Raw genomic sequence first — 12,330 nt, forward strand, 5'->3', positions numbered from 1 at the left:
AAAATCAAGAGCAAAGGGAAATGCAACACAATAGAAGTTTAAAAGATGAGCCATTTTCGGGGATAAGCCAGTAACAGGGTTAGAAGCAAAGGCCTAACTAACTCCTCAGGATAAACCAGAAAGGCCTCTGTGGTCAGACTCTGGAGGGCTCTCCCAAGGCCAGACAGCTGGGGCCCTGAGCTCCAAACACACATGCCTCCGCTCAGAGAAAGTTCTGGAAAGCAGACCGCTGCCTGCAGGGGGCACACAAGGGCAGGCGAAGCCAACACCCTCCCACCAGTCCAACCTCACAGTGGACCGTCACAGCTCACTATGCACACAAACTCACCAATTGGGCAGAAACACCATTTTTGCTGAAGGCTGCAGACGTTCAGGCCCCAGAGAGAGTAGCCTTTGATGAGGCCTCAGGCTTCCCCCAGGGCCCCCCAGGACCGCTCCGTGGCTGGGCCACGCGGAGAGCTGCCGAGCTGTGAATGCACTTGCGGTGACCGCCTAGAGCGAGGCCAGGCGCCTGTGACCCCCCACTCACACATAGTCCTGCCTCTTCCAGACCGCACTTCTCCCTGAAAGGTCACAAGGGAGCAGCACTGGGGTCGCCGCCCCGCCCCCTCCGCAGCGCACTCCTGCAGGGACCCAGGCTGTTGGGGGGGTGGGGGGGCTCAGCCCTGGGAGGTGGTGGTGTTCACCAGCCGTGGATCCTTCCCCACCTGCAGACACACCAGCAGAACTCGGGGGGGTGGGGGGGTAAGCGCACAGAAGCATCTGCAGGAAAGAAGCACCCCCGGGTCAGTCGCTCCCTTAAGGCTGGCGTTTGCTTCCTACTGTTACTTGCCCAGTTTTCTCTGCGCTATTTTGTGGGAAAAGTCAATGCTGCAACTGATGACTCATCCAAGGAGCCCTGAACGGGGCAGGGTGAGGTTGAAACCAAATGCCCAACGATGAATGAGAGAGAGAGAGAGAGAGAGAGAGAGAGAGAGAGAGAAAGAAGAAGAAGAAGAAGAAGAAGAAGAAGGAGGAGGAGGAGGAGGAGGAGGAGGAGGAGGAGGAGGAGAGGGAGGGAGGGGGAGGGAGGGAGGGAGGAGAGAGGGAAGGAGGGAGGGAGACAGAGAGGGAGGGAGGGGGAGAGAGAGAGGGAGGGAGGGGGGAGAGAGAGAGGGAGGGGGAGAGAGAGAGGGAGGAGGGAGAGAGGGAGGGAGAGAGGGAGGGAGGGAGAGAGAGGGAGGGAGGGAGAGAGAGGGAGGGAGAGAGGGAGGGAGGGAGAGAGAGGGACGTGGAGGGAGGGAGAGAGAGGGAGGGAGGGAGAGAGAGGGAGGGAGGGAGAGAGAGGGAGGGAGAGAGAGGGAGGGAGAGGGAGGGAGGGAGGGAGGGAGGGAGGGAGGGAGGGAGAGAGGGAGGGAGGGAGAGAGGGAGGGAGAGAGAGAGGGAGAGAGGGAGGGAGGGAAGCTGCCACTATTCCTGGGCACAGGCAGGTTTCCAGGGGTCACCGTGCTTACACCCCCCCCCCCACACTGCTCAGAGGAGGCACTACCACCATCCCAGCGTCACTGCACCGGGAAACTGAGGCACAGGGCAGCCCTGAGTTTTACAGAAACAAGCCGCTGTGGGCATATATTATGATGAACTCGAGAATGTATACATGAATGCATGTGCGTAAGTACACTTCTGATCTGATTACTTGTCAAACTTTTATCCAAAAAAGGTAAACGGCCTTGATGCTCACTTGGGTTATGGAGACAAAAACAGCCCAGTGAGGGGCGGAGGGGTGGTCCAGGGGGAGCAGCAGACAGACAGATCTGATAGTTCCCAGCCGTGAGAAAAACCCCAACGCTGATTCCACGCTGGCCTCCCAATGCCATTTTCTGAGCATTCCTTTTCATTAGAGCAAAAGACAAAAGAACAAAGCCCCCCAAAAAATTATAATAAAGCCTGGCTGATGATTTTAAACACTGGAGTAGGACGCCCTGCCATGTGTTTAATCTCAGCCAGAGTGTAATTTTTGCTCAACATTCCCAGTAAAATCTTTGTTTTCATCCTCAGCACAAAATGCCACCCAGTTTCTAATTATCTGACATGCTCCTATACAATTTTAATTATAAGATAGTAAACTCGTAAGTAAGAGATGTACACGTTTCCCTAAGACCGTTCAACACTTGTCTGATCCAGAAACATTAATAATCATTAAGCTTCCTTACATAATTTCCTACTAAAATCCACTTGATTTCCTGCCTACCGCAAACATCTGGATCTTCATTTATTTTATAAAGAAAAGAGTCAAAACCTCTTTCATCAGAAGGTGGCTGACTGTGGTTGTTAACGAACTTAAACGTGTTTGATTTTTAATGGACTACCTGTAGACTGAAAAGTAACTCGTCTGGAACGCAGCATCCACAGCACGGCCCATGACCCTACACGGCTCTGATGCTCACTAACCTGGTCGTGGTTTGCTCTGCAGCCTTCACACTTAAGTGTGAACCATTAATGGTTTTGGGGAGATTCCGCCCCCCCCGCCTTTTTTTTAAAACGTTTATTTATTTATTTAGAGAGAGCGAGCAAGCAAGCAGGGGGAGGGGGCAGAGAGAGAGGGAGAGAGGGAGAGAACCCAAGCAGACTCCATCCCATCGGCGTGGAGCCCGCCGCAGGACTCAAACCCACGAACCATGAGATGATGACCTGAGCCAAAATCAACAGTCGGACGCCCAACCGGGTGAGCCGCCCACATTCCCTGGGATTTTTCTCTTTCCAGGCTCAGAAGCAAAGCAATCCACGTTTTTGTTTACTTCAAACACCATCATGCCAGTACCAGGCACTGAGGACATAACCAAGGACAGGACAGCAAACCATGTGTCTGCCAACACACAGGAGGCTCCGAGCGGAAGGGACACCACGGCCACCACTCGCCGCAGGCAGGCAGGAGACGAGGGGTGAACTGAGGTGGGGGGGTGCTTGGTTTTACCTGCTTTATAACATCAGTTTCTGCCATTTTGTTTTTTCTTCGAAGCACTCAAAAAGCTTTACGAAGAGATCTAGTTTGGGATGGGTCCATTCCAATCCGTCCATGACTAAATACCACACAGCCATCCGAAACCGCGTCGGTGAGAAGGTGGGCACAGGAAAATGTCACTGACAAAGATTAAGTAGGAAGAAACTGGACGCGCCGTTGTGCACGTGATACCCAGGACCCCTCAACAAACAGAAAGGTGGGGAAAACACACGCCCCCTCAAAGTAACCGTGGTTGCCTGCCCATGGAGTGATAATGGGCGATGTTTTCCCTTCTTTTCGTGTCCCCCGGTTTCTGTGTGGAGCAGGTAACAGATTAGCAACCAGAACAAGACTGAATGTATTCCCTGCAAATTCTGCTTTTGGGCTCAATACTACCTCTTCTCCTGTCTTCCCTGTTTCCCGTTTAAAAAATCCCAAGCCTAGGGGCGCCTGGGTGGCGCCGTCGGTTGAGCGTCCGACTTCGGCTCAGGTCGTGATCTCACTGTCCGTGAGTTCGAGCCCCGCGTCGGGCTCTGGGCCGATGGCTCGGAGCCTGGAGCCCGCTTCCGATTCTGTGTCTCCCTCTCTCTCTGCCCCTCCCCCGTTCATGCTCTGTCTCTCTCTGTCTCAAAAATAAATAAATGTTAAAAAAATAAATAAATAAATAAAAATTAAAAAATAAAAAATAAAAAATAAATAAAAATCCCAAGCATAGACAAGCGTCGGCCAGGTGTCCAGGTGTCCGGGTCAGTGGAGGCGTCCTCCCTCCCTGCAAAGCTGGGGCTCCTGCAGGGGCAAACGTGGACAGAGAACCATGGTCTCCCAACACCCCCCAGAGACACCATGTGAACAAGGCACAAATCATTACTGCATCTCCAGGCAGAGAGTGGCAGGTGACATGGGAGAGGGCCACTCACAAGGGATGGGACTCAAAAACAGTGTCTGGGAGATGCGGACAGGGTGTACCAGGGCCAAAAGGCAGGTAGTGTCCCCAACGGCATGCAGGAGGGGACAGAGCAGTGGCGGCTGGGAAAGCTGTGCAGAGCAGAGTAAGGAGGCCTCCTCGGTGCTGGTGATGAGCAGGGGGGAGGCTGGCTGCACGGGGGGGGGTAGGGGATCCCAGCCGAGAAGGATGCTCACAGGCATGGGTCTGGACCAGGAGAAGAAGCTGGGATTCTAAACTCAGCCTCCCCACGCGACTAGACGTGGGGTACACACACATTAGCAGGCCTGTGCCAACGGCCGCAAATCACTATCCGCTACTCATCTCCTAACTGTACTTCCAAAACTGTGCTGTAAGCTAGCAGACTCACCAGATACCTGACGCCCAGCAGGGCCCACGCCCCGTCCCCACCCTGAGTAGACGGCTGAGCCCCAGTGATGACAGGCGTGCCCCCGACCCTGCAGTCCGGGAGATGAATCACCTACAGGATCTTCAGAAACACAGAGAAAGGGGACTGTCGTGACAGGCAGAGAAGTGTGCCCCCCACACCCGATGTGCACACACCGAACCCCCAGATCCTGTGACCTTACCTTACACGACAAGGGGGGCTTTGCAGGTGTGAGGAGGTTAAGGGTCTCGTTCTGGATTGTCCACATGGGCCCATGTAACCGTGAGGGTCCTGAGAGTTTGGGAAGGGGAAGCGGGGAGAGAGAGGGGAATGTGAGGAGGGAAGCAGAGGCCAGGCAGGGCCTGGAGGAAGCTACCCCCGCTGCCCTTGCGGACAGAGAAGAGCCCTGTGCCAGAGACCGCCAGAGACGGGAGGAAAAGGCAAGGGGATGACCCCCACCCCCACCCCCCATGGTGCCTCTGAAGGAGCACAGGTCTGCTGGCAACACCTTAACTTTAGGACGTGCTCCCTCCAGAACCACAAGAGGACAAGTATGCACCACGAAGCTGGGACAACAGGAAACTAACAGCAAGATCACTAGGGACCCCGAGCACGACCGTGTAGCCCCTCGCTAAGGAGGTACAAGCACAGTCTAACGGGACACCACACTCGGCAGGGGCTGGACCAGCAGTGCACGGACACCCCTCGCTCAGCGACTCTGACCCACCAAGACCTCGAATGGGCAGCAGTGGCTCAGCCAGCTCAGCGACCCGGCAATAATCTGACCCGTGTTTTTTTGTTGTTGTTGTTGTTTTTCAAATTTTTTGTTAATGTTTTTATTTTTTTGAGAGAGAGAGAGAGAGAGAGAGAGAGACAGAGCATGAGCAGAGGAGGGGCAGAGAGAGAGGGAGACACAGAACCCAAAGTGGGCTCCAGGCTCTGCGCTGTCGGTACAGAGCCCGAGATGGTGCTCGAACCCACAGACCGTGAGATCATGATCCAAGCTGAAGCCGGAAGCCCGACCGACTGAGCCACCCAGGTGCCCCCCCCACCCCGACCCGTGTTTTATGTAACTGCCCCTTGCAGGCCCCATCCAGCACTATGGTGCGGTTTACCTTCCCGGGTACTTTATAACTCACTTCTACCTACCGCCCCTTCTTCCACAGAAACTTCCGACCCCGGGCATGTCGGCTTCTGTTTTAAACGTCTCCACCCGGAGGAGAGGCGTGGGGCGGCGGGCTGCCCTGGGCTTCCCCGAAGCCCAGGTGCTGATCCTTGCCTCCCCGGCCCTAGGATCCCAAAGCCACACTGATGTGCCTTACCGCCACTTTCCAAGCCCCGGAGGGCAAGGATTCTCCAGCCGTCCCCATCGCCCAGGGAGGCACGCACAGCCTCTCCCCAGAGGCGGTGCTGTCACAGCTGCGTGCCGCCCTCCCCCCCACCCCCACCCCGAGGCTGAGGCTTGCGGCCCGGGCAGGCCCAGGCGGGATCTGTGCCTGTCCTGCTTCCTCCTCTCCACCTCTGCTCCAGATGCTGCCAACAGCCCTGAGTCACAGGTCAGCCTGCGGGGGGTGAAATGCACGATGGTCCCAAAGGCTCTCATGCGAATGTGTGCACCTCACTTAGGGGGGGATCAGCCGGCTGGGGACAGATTAACACAGGATCAGAAACAACCAGGTGCCCACTGTCCCTCCAGCTCCCGGACTCTGCAGCACAGGAGCTGAACTCTCCTGGCCCGAGCGCCTCCCCCCGTCTTCTCTCCCCGGAGCTGTGCAGCCTAAAGCTGGCTGTGCACCGCCCCTCCCTGGTCTCGGGGGCACCTGACACAAGCCACCTGCAAGCTCTTGCCAGTTCTATCTCCGCCCACGGGCTCTGGGGGTCCGGCAGCCTGGATACCAGACCTGGTTTCTCCAATCCCCACCTGGAGAACCTCCCGTGAGGCTCACATCCCCTGAGCTTCTGAATCCCCACCATGACACGATGACACGGATCTGGTGGATCATTAGAAGAGGCGGCCAACGTACACCGAATTCTTGGCGCACGGTAGGTGCCCGCTGAATTGCAGCCGCTGCGATCAGCGGCACAGAGCAACCCCTGGCACCCGCTGCAGAAATGCTCGTTCCCTGGAGAGGACTTAACCACCTCCCACAACAAAGGCTCAGTGCTCTGTGACAGGGCGACACGCAGGCTTTCTCGCAGCGCAGCTGGAACTCCCCCCTCCCCGCAGCAGAGGGCTGGCATGGAGCCACTCCCCGCACGCGGAGTTAAGATTCCGAAGCAAGAGAACGAGGTGGTTCGCAGCCCTCGGCTACAATCGGCCCTGCAGACAAGGAAAGGAACGAGAAGGAACCCGAGGGTGCCTGCACACACCCAGGCTCACGAGGGAAGGCGGGAGGCACGCATCTTTCCCAAGTTCCCGCGTAGAGGAAGCTGGGCAGACGGGATTTGCTGAGAAGCCCATCTTCTTTCTCAGACCAGCTGAACCGACCGTCTCCAGCTCCTCCCCTCTGCCTCCCCCCCCCCCCCCCAGCACCTGGCTCTGACCTTCCCCGGGGGCTCGGGGCATGTCCCTGTGTCACTCTCAAATTCCAGACCTGAAGTCAGCCCAAAGTCCATAATCAACATTCTAATGAAACCTAAGAAACAGAAGGCTCAGGTGGAGGGGGGAATCTGAGTGTGTGGGGCCACCTGCCCTGCCCCTGCCCGCGCCATGGGGCTTGCAGGGTGGAAGCATTAACTCCTCCTGAAACCACCACCCCTCTTCCGACCCAATGCCTGGTGGGGGGAGGGCCTTCTCCTCAGCGGAGGGTAAGTCGGTACAAACTTTCTGGAGTCAATGCAACAACACACCGTTTATATTGAAGAAAATCTTGGCACAACAATACCCATCTAGGACAACGTCACCGAGAGGTCAGCGCAGTTACGATGAAAACGCCCTCGGCCGCACACTTTAGCACACGGTTTAGGATACTGAACAAAGCGGCCAACTACGAAACATCCACACACCGGAAAAGACGACAGGTGGAATTCAGTGAAGAGGCTCCGCTCGAACCCGCTGCGTGTGAAAACCTCCCAAGAGCCTCTGTCCCGAGATGTGGGCAGACGGGACCAAACGGCGCGTAACATGGGCCAGACCTACACACGGCATCTTGAAATGCTAGGTCTGGGGTTGTGGTTGTTTTTTGTTTTTTTTTCCGTCTCTACTTTGAATAATTCTACAATGAACACGAATCATAAGTGTTCAAAGTAACAGTTTGAAAATAACAGGATGGCTACTTGTCAGGCATTTTCCCACTTATTAATGTCTTAACGGAGGTCCCTTCAAACCACAGCTCCACTGCTACCTGGCCAGTGGCTCGCTAGGCAGCCTGGGTCCCCCCTCCGGTGGCCACAAGCTACCCACCGCGTGCTGCTTCTCGGGGATTGTGCAACCTCTCGGCTCCTACCTGTCCCTGCTCGTCTGTGGCATGCGGAACAAAATACGAAGCTGACGCAGAAGGATCGCCGTTTCACTTTCGCTGGATACGGTTTCGGGAAGGCTCCAAACGTGACAATACTTCCATTCCAGGAGGAAAACAAGACCGGACCGTCCCCCTCCCCAAAGCGTGTAGAGAAATGCCTCCCGAGAGGAGCTGCTATGGCATCTCGGTGGAAGTTTGCCTGTGTATTTATTATTTTGTGGACGAACGCTACCAAACCTCACCCACAAACACTTAGGATGCGAGAGGAAAACAGGACTCCTTTAACTTTCAGGCTCGGGACGCATCCAAACTATTCTCAACCTAGAGAAGCAACACGTGCCTCAGATTTCCAATCTCGTGGTGGCGATGGCCTTTTACACATCACGCTGAGCGTGCACATCCTCACCAGCACCTTCTTCCCATTTTAATTTACGCACAACGATCTCATAAGGCTCCTACTGCCTCTGAGTCTTTTTTTTTTTTTTTTTTTGGTGGGGGGGGGCGTTTTTTCTCTAAATAATTCATTGCTTGTTACCCTCACTCATCCACAAGAGATTTTTTTTTTTTAATGTAAACCTTTTTATGTAACAGGATTACAAGACAGATCTTCTATATTTTCGAATGATTTTCTGGCTGCAAAAATAAAAATCTAATTCACAGTCTCCGAGGAAGCAGAGAGATGAATTCTCAGCAAAGGCGGCAGCCAGGTCCAAGCCTTCCCTGGAAGGAGGCAGGAGGAAGGAGGCAGCTACACCAAGCATCTTCCGCACAGCTGCCCTGGGGACGCTTGTCGTGGCCGGCCCGCAGGTGGTATATCAGCTGCAAGAGCCCAAATGTGCCTGGATTCATCCGAAACACAGAAATCTGGATGCAGCCCTCACTCGGTCCCCCACTTCATAAACCAGCCTTCTCCGTCCTGCTATTTGCTTACGATCACGTAGATATCTCAAGTTTCAAAGGAGGGCAGGTTTTAACGGGGCAACTGGGTAGCTCAGTCGGTTAAGCATCCGACTTCAGCCCAGGTCATGATCCCAGGGTCGTGGGATTGAGTCCCATGTCAGGCTCTGCTCTGACAGCATGGAGCCTGCTTGGGATTCTCTCTCTCTCCTCTCTGTCTGCCCCTCCTCTGCTTGTACACACGCTCTCTCAAAATAAATAAACATTTTTTTTTAAGTTTACAACATACATACACACGAACACACATACACACAGAATTCTGTATTTTCTATGCATATCATTACACCTTTGGGGAAGGGGAGGGATGAATTATCATTCAATATCCTTGGTCTCAAGTTTCCACACCTATAAATTGGCAATTAAATCTATGTCTTTGAGTTGCTAGAGGATTAAGCCAATTAATACGTGTAAGCTGATTAACATGATTCATGTCACATAATCTGCAAATTATTATCATTACCAGTGCCTGTTTCACAAGTGTCAAGGTTTTTGGCTCTGACAATTCTACTGCCCTGAACAGGGAGGGGGGCCCCCGGCCACGGTCCCCTCTTAGCCCCTGTTGCCATGGCCGGCCGCCAGGACAAGACCCAAGGGGACCCTTCAGCTACAGGACCAACAGGCACAAAGAAGGGGCTATCAGAGGCAGCAGCCTGGAAACAAAGTTAACTTCAGGATGATGGTCACCGACAGCTATGCCACTGTCCATCAGGATACAGAAGTGGTATTATTTTGACGATTTCAAAAGTGAATAATCACTCACTTTTTTAAGAGGGTGAGAAAGATCACTCCTCTTTTTCTTGGCGTGGTGTGGGTTGAAGGTTGTTTTCCTAGTCAACACTCAAAAGTTTACGTGTCGTTCTTCTCTTTGCACGACAGCAGAAAACGCCAGCCTAAGAGCCGTTCTGGAAGCTTCGCGCCCCCCCCCCCAACCCCCCTCAAAGGCTGATCTGCAGCTGACACAGGCTGACCCTAAAACAAGGAGATCAAAGTCCACGCTAGGGAGCTGGAGGGGGGCGGGGAGGCCATGATCACAGGAAGTCTTCAGAAGGTTAACTGAAGGGGCTTGGGATCCGGGCTTGTAGCCAGTTTTATTTCTGTCATCTTTAAAGTTCTTCATCAAAACCCCTTTCTGAAAAGCGCTCAAAGATCCTGTCAGCAGAGGAAGACGACTCAACGCCCCTCTGCCCAAAGCTGTAGAGACTCGTGATGGGATCAGTTCATCAGTCAACTGCTAAAAACACATTCCCCAGCTCCTACTTGGATTACAGAACACAGCTGCAAAACAGAGTGTGGCCACACTGCGGTCTTCAGGGGAGAGGAAGATGGTCCACCCCCTTCCCTCTGTCTGGACATTCCTTCTGGGCCAAGCTCAAGGCCAGGGGACTGCAGGGTTAGAGCCCTGACTGAGTCGGCCACTCCTCCCCTCCCTGCAGGGGCAAGGAGGCTCTGTGGGCACAGCAAGAGGCAGTCCTAACTGAGGCCTCACCCCATGTGTCATTAGCCACGTTTTTATAATTTTTTTCACAATCTGTTTTACACCTTTAAACATTGCTCAGATCTAAACACACATTCTTTCAAATGTTCATAACATAATAACCTAATGGCTCTTACATTTTCCCAGTAAAAACAACCTCAATTAAAATAACAAAGATATCAAAATATAGATATCACATAAATACAATTAAATATATAAAATAAATAAAGATATTACTGGGGCACCCGGGTGGCTCAGTCGGTTAAGTGTCGGACTCTTAATTTCGGCTCAGGTCACGATCTCACAGTTCGGGAGTTCGAGGCCCAAGGTGGGTTCCGTGCTGACAGCTGGGAACCTGCTTGGGATTCTCTGTCTCTCCCTCTCTCGTGCTCTCTCTCAAAAATAAACATTTATAAGTAAATAAATAATAAAATAAGTATAAATATTATAAGAATAAATTATAATAAAGACAGGAAGTAAATAGTTCCGTTTACGTGTGGAAATTAGCTGCTCCTTGCTTCTGTTCACTTTGGAAGCCCATGGCTGACCTACACCCGCACTGACAGGATCCGACAGGGCTGAAATCAAAGCCCCGATCAGAGTGAATAATGAAGCACCCGTCACGCTGTGATACAGGAAAGGCAGGGGCAGGGGCAGGGGCAGACACTGTTAGGGACTAAACTACGCTCCCCCAATTCCATGTTGAAGCCCAAACTGCCCATGTGGCTGTACCTGCACGCACGGCCTTTAAGGAGGTGACTCAGGTTAAATGAGGTCATAAGGGGTGAGGCTCTCGTCCGAGAAGACTGGTGCCCTTCTAAGAGGACAGAGACACGGGGGACGCACACACGCAGAGAAGGCCACGTGAGGACACAGGGAGAAGGTGTCCATCCATCAGCCAAGGAGAGAGGCCTCAGGAGAAACCAAACCAGGGGGACAGCTTGAACTCAGCCTTCCAGCCTCTAAACTCTGAGACAGTAAACGTCTGCTGCATAAGCCTGCCAGTCTGTGACAGTTTGTCGGGAAAGCCCTGCAGACTGACACAGACACTGAGCCCTTCCCATCCCCCACAGCGTCCCCAGACACTCAGATCTGACCCTGCAGGATCCTGTCCATCGACAGCAGTCGCATGGCTAACTTCTGGGTCAATCACATGATGGAGGGTGGATCCCACCGTGGCGACCCCGCAGGAGGAGGACAGCCCTACACGGCACGCATCCCCAAGCCGGGCAACCACACCACTGACCCCCATGCTAGGGACATGACCTCAAGTCTCCCGGGGGGGCCAAACGAATGTGCACCCACCAGGCAGACAACTGTCCGAGTGTCCGCGGGCGTGAGGAGAGGCCAGGTGGAGGGAGGTCAGCCAGGAAGAGTGGCAGCACGGACCGGACACCCCGGGTGCCACGCACGTACGCTCATGTCCCCCGAGAGAAGCAGGACGACACTGAGGCTCCGAAGTCCAGAGACCTCCCCAAGGCACAGAGCTAGAAAGCAGCACCAGGAGACCTGCGCTGTCCCTCAACCAGTAGTATCTACGGTGGAGAGGCAGAGCTGCCACAGGGAAGGTTCAAACAGAAGATTCCCGAGGTTGAGAGATGAAAAGCACACGGCATCCCTCTTTTATGTCCAGATCCGGGAGCAGAGAACACTCAGGAAAGGCGCTCCTTCCACAGGGCACCCAGCCCTGCGCCGCGTGCACGTAAGTGGGTGTCCCCAAGGGCGGGGAAGACCGGAGGCTAGAGCCACGAGGTCTGGAGAGGAAAGAAGCGTGGCCAAGGGCGCGCCCTCGGGAGCCGCCCGGTCGGCGTGAGCAGCGGCCCCAGCCACCTGTCACGGCCCACAGGACGACCGGTCCACATGTCTCCCCACACCTGGTATCACCAGGCCACCCCCGCTCTACGAAGTACCTCTCTGGTACGAAGGCTTAAAAGGCCACCCTGTCCTCCGGCATTGTCCCAGCTCCCTGTAGGTTTAATTTCTGTCCTTTCTATTTGCGAGCAATCATTCAAAATGTTTGAGGCCACCAATGAGTTTGCCTGTGATGTGCGTGCATGTTAAAGATCAGCATCCGTGTCAAAAGCCACCCAGGAGCCCCTCACATTCTCTTTGAAAAGCACAAAGTGT

The 12,330-nt window shown here is 54.1% G+C and overlaps 1 protein-coding gene across 5 annotated transcripts in view; it reads right to left on the bottom strand.

Annotated features, from left to right (window-relative positions):
• AGAP1 (ArfGAP with GTPase domain, ankyrin repeat and PH domain 1) overlaps positions 1-12,330 on the bottom strand; it is a 549,180-nt gene that overhangs the window by 514,693 nt on the left and 22,157 nt on the right. The gene's annotated exons all lie outside the window — the stretch shown is intronic.

The sequence above is a fragment of the Neofelis nebulosa genome, chromosome 2, assembly GCF_028018385.1.
Source record: "Neofelis nebulosa isolate mNeoNeb1 chromosome 2, mNeoNeb1.pri, whole genome shotgun sequence".
NCBI lineage: Eukaryota > Metazoa > Chordata > Mammalia > Carnivora > Felidae > Neofelis > Neofelis nebulosa.